The sequence below is a fragment of the Grammomys surdaster genome, unplaced genomic scaffold (genome assembly GCF_004785775.1).
Source record: "Grammomys surdaster isolate TR1022 unplaced genomic scaffold, NIH_TR_1.0 125692, whole genome shotgun sequence".
Taxonomy (NCBI): Eukaryota; Metazoa; Chordata; class Mammalia; order Rodentia; family Muridae; genus Grammomys; species Grammomys surdaster.
In genome coordinates, this window is record NW_021620528.1 from 124,980 (window position 1) to 133,373 (window position 8,394).

An 8,394-nucleotide genomic window follows, 5' to 3' on the forward strand; every position below is an offset into this window, starting at 1 on the left:
TATTAATTTATTTTTTGACTGGAATATATAAATAAGGCTTTAGAAGCATAGAGAAAACATTTCGTGTGCACTGATTTTCAATTGAAAAATTTGTTTTTAGCAAAACATGCAAAAATATTAGGTAATAAGGGGCTTTGTAAAGAAATTAGTGAAAATTGTTCATTATCTTTGTTCTTAAAGTTAATATAATTTGATATCTGCTTCATGATTTTATCCATTTTTTTGTTTAGTTAAAACTGTGTCTATGGCTTAGAAAAAGTAGGATACTGTTTAATATGCCATTTGGGCAAGATACTATCTTTCCATAGAAGACATTTGACTTGTCTCCAAGCAAACTCTGCTGTGCATCATGATTTTTCATGGTTGTGGTTTATTTTCTTTTATGGGCAGGCCATCATTTAATTTCCTAAACACTTTTATTGGGCATTTAAGTAGTTGCCAGTATTTCATTGTGATAACAAAACTCGGCTTTGGGCAATGTTATTTAATCTAAAATACAAGGGTAGGAGAGCTTGCTGCACACAGTTTATTTGAAGAATGCATAAAATAAATCTTGAGGAAATCACAAATAATTTATATTGGTACAATTTTTTTAATGTCATTTAGGTTTTCAAACATTTGATCACATGGCCTGGACTTTCATAATTTTTATTTTTGTCTCTACATCTATGCATATGACAGCCTTTCTCATATTACTTCAGTCTCTTTTTATTATACTTGTCTCAGGTTATTGGGTTCTGTTGTCAACAAATATGCATAGATAATTTTTCTGTGTTAGGCTCAGTGCTCCATGCTAGATGTAGTCTGTGCAACACTAGAGCTGGCATTCTTACATGAGACATTCTCAGACTATCAAAGTAAAGAAAATGAGTAATGCTTAGAGAATGAGCTTAATGAGGGGTTTAGTTTCTAAGAAAGTGTTCAATGAAGGCCTTTCTAGAGAGATGGCATTCAAACTCAGATGTGTGCAAGAAGAATAAAATGGTGTAAGAAACACATGGACAGAGAAAGAAAAGGAGCTGCAGCAATAATGTTGGTCGTGTGGCAGATGGCTAGATAGGATTGGAGTTAGGAAGCAGTATACAGTGGGAGGTTCCTTGCTGACAATAAACAGCTTGGGTTATAGTCACAGATGCCATCGACATCCCTTTAGTTCAGTGTAAGTTGGAGCTTCCATGAGTTTATGGACAAAATGATCTTTAAAACATCTTTGTTGGTAGGCCTCTTACCCACATAATTTTTATCCATTATGACGCCTACATTTTAATTTTAATGAAAATAATATTAATGAGTTTAGAGACTATCATGCATATTTTCAAATATGGAAAAATCAACCTTTGAATTTTGAAGGGAAAATCCCACTCACTGTTCATCTATAAACGGGGATTATTTTCACTTACTCTTTTTGCTTTATATATTTTTATATTTGCTATAAATCTTTTTTCTTTTTTTTAAAAAGCTACTTCTATTTTCCTTAATCTTATGTTGCCGGATTTAGACATTTTATTATATTAGATCCATGGAGATGGATCAGTCAGTAAAGTTATGCAAGTATGAGGACTTAAGTTCAGATTCCCAGAAACCCATGGAAAACCCAGGCACTGTAAGTCTGAAGCCCAGAATAAAGAAATATCAAAAAATGAAATTCATTGTCTTTCCTCTGAGGCTCATGATGGCATCACTTGGGGTCCAATAGTTTAGGTTTGGGTCACTCTCCCAGTGCTATCACTTATATAGCACACAGAACTTCAGTCATGAGTTGGTTTGCATCTATGCCTATAGCTTTGTGCAGAAAATGCACCATGCTCCCGATGTCTCCTATATCCTGGCATATCCATTGCAAGTTGACTTTCACCTTCTCAGCTTCATGAAATCTTAGGGTATCCTTGCAGTTACACCTTGCTTAGTCTCAGGAACTTTCTGAAATCTTGGTACAGATCTCTGTTACTCCGTAACTTGCATTTATACATGCTTGATAACAACATGAAGGATGCTCCTACATACTGCTGTCAGTATGTTTGACTTCAGTGATCGACAGTTGTATTTACCTCTTAATGACATGTGAACTTAATTCAACATTCCTGCAGGTGATTGTTTGCAAAAAGGACCCCCTCAACAATGTTCTCAGTTCAGGCTCTTTCGGCTCAAATGGATTTATATTTCAAGTTGGAGCTATGATGGGTAGTATCTTTACCTTACAGCACATTGCTTATTGGCTTAGGGCAGAGAGGAGATTTTGTCTTTCTTTAATGCGGGGAATCTCTTTAACAATTACAGTAGCTGTCTCTGTGCCTGCCTCCTCTAAAGCTGTTAACCTTTTGATGCTCAGTTTCTCCTGAAACTATTTTTTCAACCTATTTCTGTTCTCCCTCACTGTAAATTTGAATAAGCACACAGTGGCCTGGATATTATACTATCTTGAATTGTCTCTGAATGACAAGTTTTGCATTGAATCTGGCTTAAGTTTTCATGGCTTGCATAATACAACTTAATTTTTTTTTTGCCAGAATTCTAATTGCCTCCGTGCCAGGTCCTAATAGCGTTCTTGTTTCCTCTGAAAACCCATGGTCACAATCTTACAGTCCACATCTCTATTATCATGCTGGGTTTCTGAATTCCTGCTAGAATGAACCACTACATTTGCTCATACACTTCCTCACTCTTTCTGTCTACACCTTCAGATTCCTTAGCATTCCTTGTACAAATAAATTCCAAAGGCCCATGAATAACATGGTCAGAGACACAGCAGTACCTTACTTCTCAGAATAAATTCTCTGTATTAGGTATTTTTTACACCACTGTGTTAAATTTACTGACAGAAGGAACGTAAAGGAAGAAGTATTTATTTTAGTCTTAGGCATGCATGAAGACTGTAATTCCTGTATATTGTTACATTATTATTAATTTTATTCATTTTACATGTATGAGTGTCTACATGTATGAATGCCTACATGTATCTCTGTGCACCATATGCATGCTTGGTGTCCTCAGTGGCCAGAAGAGGGTATCAGATCCTCTAGAACTGGAATACAGATGTCTGTGAGCTGCAATGTGGGTGTTAGGAATCAAACTTGGTCCCTCCCTGTGTGCTCCCAGGCTGGTGGTTTAGACCCTGGGAGCTCTGGTTGGTTGGTAAGGGACCCATAACTCCAGCTGTATATGTAGGGGAAAATGGCCTTATGGGCATAGGTAGGAAAGGAGATCCTTGGTCCCATGAAGGCTGGATGCCCAGTGGAGAGAATGAAATTCGAGAGTGGGGAGGTTGGAGTGGGGTGGGGTAGGTGGAGGCACATCCTCATAGAAGCAGGAGGGGGGGTGGGATAGGGAGTTCCTGGGTGGAGGGGGGGGATGTGGTGAGGGGATAACATCTGAAATGTAAATAAAATATCAAAAAAAAAAGGAATCAAACTTAGGTCCTTTGAAAGAGCAATTAATGCCCCTGACTACTGAACCATCTGGCCAACACCTCATCCAGAAGCTCTGATACCCTCTTCTGGCCTCTGTGAACACCAAGGTTCATCTCCTGACATCAGTTAAAGCTCTCTGGAGATTCTCTCACACTCAGAGGTACCTTTATAAATGACTCTAAATCCAGTCAAGTAGACAGCCCTGTGTTGCTTGTATTTTAATGCTAATTCAGCTCTCTTGGGAGGGGCTGTGAATGAGGAATGAGTCAAGTACACAGGTGACTTCTTGTGAACCATCCCCTAATGAACAAAGGAGGCAATCACTGAGGAAGTAGGGGACTTCGGGGTTGGATTGGGGAAGAGAGGAAAAGGAAGGAGAGAGAGAGAGAGAGAGAGAGAGAGAGAGAGAGAGAGAGAGGGGGGGGGGGGGGGGGGGGGGGGGGGGGAGGGAGGGAGGGAGGGTTCCTCCACCCCCTCCCCCCACTGGGATATCCTGAGGACAAGATGTAGCTACTACTAGTGTCTCCTGGTTTCTATGGCAGATCTGCCAGGATTCGCCACTGGTGGATTTAGATTTAAAATAGATACAAGATTAGGATTCTAGTTGTTGTGCCCAGAGATTGATTTGCCATTGTTTCTGAACTAAGTTTCTGTGGTGTTTTCCTTCCCTCAGCAGTTCTACTGGGTTCCAGAGAGAAAGGTACAGTGGAGGCAAAGAATGGGTTTGCCAGATGTGGACCACAAAGGCCATGGGGGTTTTGAAGCATGGGGCTGGTATGGTAGCAACCCACCAGTGAGAACTTAACAAGTTGGGTGGAAAGATTTTGGAGCTCTGAGTCAGAGTCCCCCCAGAGATAAAAACAGGTTGGTCATTGCCAGCCAGTGCATGGCCAGCCAGCCCACCAGGGCATAGGTCTGGACCTGCTGTTCTTTTTAATATTTTCTGCAACACTACCATGTGCAACTATTGTTAGTATTCTGTCTAAACTCCACCTCCACAGTTACCTGGCAACAGCCAGGCATGCTCCTCCCCACAGTTACCTGGCAACAGCCAGACAGGCCTGTCCACTATAAAAGGGGCTGCCTGCCCCTTCCTCACTCTCTTGGTCCTTTAATCCCTCGCCTGCAGGTTCTCTGCCCCCTTTCTCCTCCCCCCTTCCCTTCCCCCTCTCTCCACGTGGTCATGGCCAGCCTCCACTTCTCTCCTCTCTCTCTCTTCTCTCCCTGCCATTCCTCCCATTTCCTTCCCCACCCTCCGCCCTGAATAAACCCCCTCCTCTCATGGAACCGGCTGGTCTAGTGTGGTCTGTCTAAGCTGCATGCCAAAATCTTTCAACTATTGCATAATTATTTTGCCCCATGCACCTTTGAAGAACAATATTTAGAACATTTTCAAGTTTTATAAGCATATTCATCTTAAAATTATCCTTACATCAAAGTAGGTTGAGTTTACAGCAAAATCATGTCTGTGTTTTTTTTCCCCTGTTATTTAATCATTTAAATTTTTCTTTGTTGATTAAAATACATACTCAAGGACACATGTCTTTTAGGCTATTGAGAAACTAATTGTGGTTTATTTTGAGTCTCCAAATATGTAAGACTATTTTTATCCCTCTGATTCCTAATAACATATTAATGAGCTGCATTTTGAAGAACATTATGAATTTGAAGAATTCTCAACAATAAATTTCACATTTAAAGTTAACATACTTTTAAAGGTTTGTAATCTCAACAACTTTCTTCTGTGTGGCGTTGAATTTTTAACATAAATTTTGGTTCTCTTTGGCTCCATCGTCTTATGTTATTGTGAAATATGTACACCTTACATGAATTTAAAATTGTAAATACATCTTTCATTTACTTTTCTAGTTATTATTTGATATAGCTATATAACTGCTTACTGTTTCATATGGCTTGAAGTATGCACTCCAAACAATTTTTATATTCCACTTATTTGTTAATAAAACTGAGAAAAGTACTTTGAAAATTACACATTTATTTAACAGTGATGCAATCAATGCTATAACTTCAGATGCTAACTAACAAAAGTCTAAATTGTTTCCAAATCCTTTAGAGAAATAACTAAAATCAAGGTCCTCTGATGTCCTTTCTGATTTCAAGGTTGCTGCCCGTCCTTTCTCTTTTTCACTTCATCCTTTGAGTTTGTTAGAAACAGCTGCATCTGATTTGTTTACCACAGAACATTTGTGACCATTCATGGTGTCCAGCATCGTGAAGACATTCAGTTTGTGAGTAGGGAATGATTAAGTTGAGTAAGAGTGACTCATGGATATGTTAAGAGTTTGTTATACAAAATGATGTCTTCAGGGAATAATTCCTTAGTTAAAGTCTTACTACTATTATTAGAGATCAATTAATGTGTCTTCTACTCAATGAGTCTTCAAAATGTTGCCACACATAGTCCAAAGTTCCATATGTTCTCTGTGTAGGCTGTCACAGGAGCAGACTAGGTGACAGGAAGGAGAGGTGGATATGCTACAATTCAGCATTTCCTAACAAATTGATTGTACTTAGTTTTTTATTTGTTTACACCCAAAAAAGATAGAGAAAAATTCAACAAAAGCTTTAAAGTGATATTTTTGGTTAGTGTATTATTTGATTTACATATACAGAGACACACATCTTTGGTGTTCCTGAAGTAAGTAGGCTTCCAGTTTTGAATACAATTAGTTTACACACTTGTGATGTATATACTAAGGACTTTTCAAGTGAATGCAAATTTAAGTTAATGTATGCATTATACAGAACATTTTTAATAGGCAATACATACATTTAGCTTTCCCAGGGTTAAAATTTGATAATTTGGCTGTTATCTAAGAATATTATAAGGATTATAAGATTCCAAAGGACAAGATGAAAAGGGGAAGTAGAACAATATGAATTTCTAGAAAAATAGCTGCCTTCCTTCTCTATCTCTAATACAGCATGGCTGAGAAACATGGTCCTGACACTGTACGATTTTTGCAGTGTCCACCAGATGGCAGATCTAGAGTCTGGGATAATTTATCCCCTAGGACTTTGCAGATGTGCCCAATAAGCCTGATTTTACACAAGTGACAGACCAAGTATGCAGCAATAGATAATTAGCATTTAAACAATTAAGTTTATTATAAAAACTTGCAAATAAAATATATATAGAAATTAATTGACTGTAAGTCTATGTATATCTATGAAATTTTATGTATCTACAATAGCCATTAAGAACCCAGGGTGCTTCACATTGGATTTTAAGCTTTCACAATCAAATATATTTTAATGCATTTGTCTACCACCAAAAATTAGCATGTTTTAAAAATTGACTCATTATTCTCTGTCTTTTACTAGAATTCATGTCATAATTAGCTTTTAAAGATAACAATTAGTTTCATATCACATTCTTTTGGTTGTTAAATCTACAACAATTAGAACCTAGCTAATGCTTCTCAGTTTCCCTCAGTTATCTCTAAATGGATGTCCTTACAGATGTGAAAGTCATGAATAGAGTTAGGATGTGCATTCCAGTTCTACAGTGCCTAGGCAAGCCACTCTTTTGCTATTGTATTTGTCACATCTATAAATCAACCAATTCATATAAAGTTAGGGAAAAAGAGAATATAAAAATGGCAGAAGTGTGGCAACCAGAAAGGTTCTGCTTCTCCCTTGAACTGAGCCAAAGTAACTTGTTGAAGTGAGGGATTGTAACAAAGATCTTACAGTAATCAGGAGAAACCCCAGAAATATTGGACAATGAAATGGGAAGAGAAGCAGTGCCTTAGCATTGAGTACTTAGCAGTTAATCAAGAAAAAAGGAAGCTCTCACTTACTGGGGGGTGGAGTGGGGGTGGAATAGAGTACAGTTCACCTCTACATGAGCACAGCTTGGTACCTTGCAAACATCCTATCTAAGCTGACAAGACACCTTGGTTCAGTACTGTGAAGAGACATTTCAGAAGTTCTATGTATGTTCTGGTATTCAAAAGGTAAGTTTTCTTAGGAGGTTGTGTGTGAGCATACTGCTGGGGAAGTCGGCCCCTTTCTTTCTCTGTCACTAAGATACCATGACCTTTGTTCTATACTGGCCACTGGTTCAGAGATAGAGACCAGAGTTCAGAGCTGCAAAGAGGTTTATGTGGTGAGAAATATGGTTGTCTGTCATTTAAAATCAATAGGCTATAAGTTTGACTATTAGGTCTTGTGCAAGGGAGCAAACATGATTCCATGCAGGATCAAATTGTACAGACTCTGGAATCACTAGTGGATAGAAACTGCTACTCATTCTCCCAACACAGAGCTATGTGACCGTATGATTTTTCTTTTTTCAGGAATTGTTACCCAGTGCAAGTTCCAGCATTTGTCTAGCTCTTCCTGCATACTGCCAGATCTTTGTTCAATGAGTAACACTTTCCACAGGCATAGGAACAGTGTTTCCCTGCCCATTTAGTGTGCTGTTCCTCCCGGGTACTCTAGGAAGGACCATTTTAATAAATTCTGTACGTGAAATAGCCCAGTTGAATAAGCAAATCAGACACATGGAACTCCACAAAGCCTCAACCATTATTCACTCCTGCAAAGCCCCAGGTGAGCGAGCTCCATGGTACTGAGAAATGGGGCATGGAGTGTAGTGGCTGCATTCCATTGCTCCAATTTTTTCTATTGTCATTTGCCTTTTATCTCTCCTCTTTTTGTTATTTAACTTTTTCTCACTTTTTAACATGTTTCCATGTTTCTTTTCTCATTTAAAACTATTTTTCTCTCTTATTGTTACTGCCATGGTATTTTTGCCATGTTATTGTTTTAAAATTAGAATGTTTATTCATTATTTTATTCTACAAGGTCCTGAGTTTCACAGACTTTCTCCTATAAGACACAATGTACTTTGAGCACAGTCCACACTATGTTTTCCACCCTTCCTGTTATTATACTCTTAAGTCCCTTTCATTCCCATAGAAAATTTTGCTTCTACTTTCATACCATATAAACATTCTTG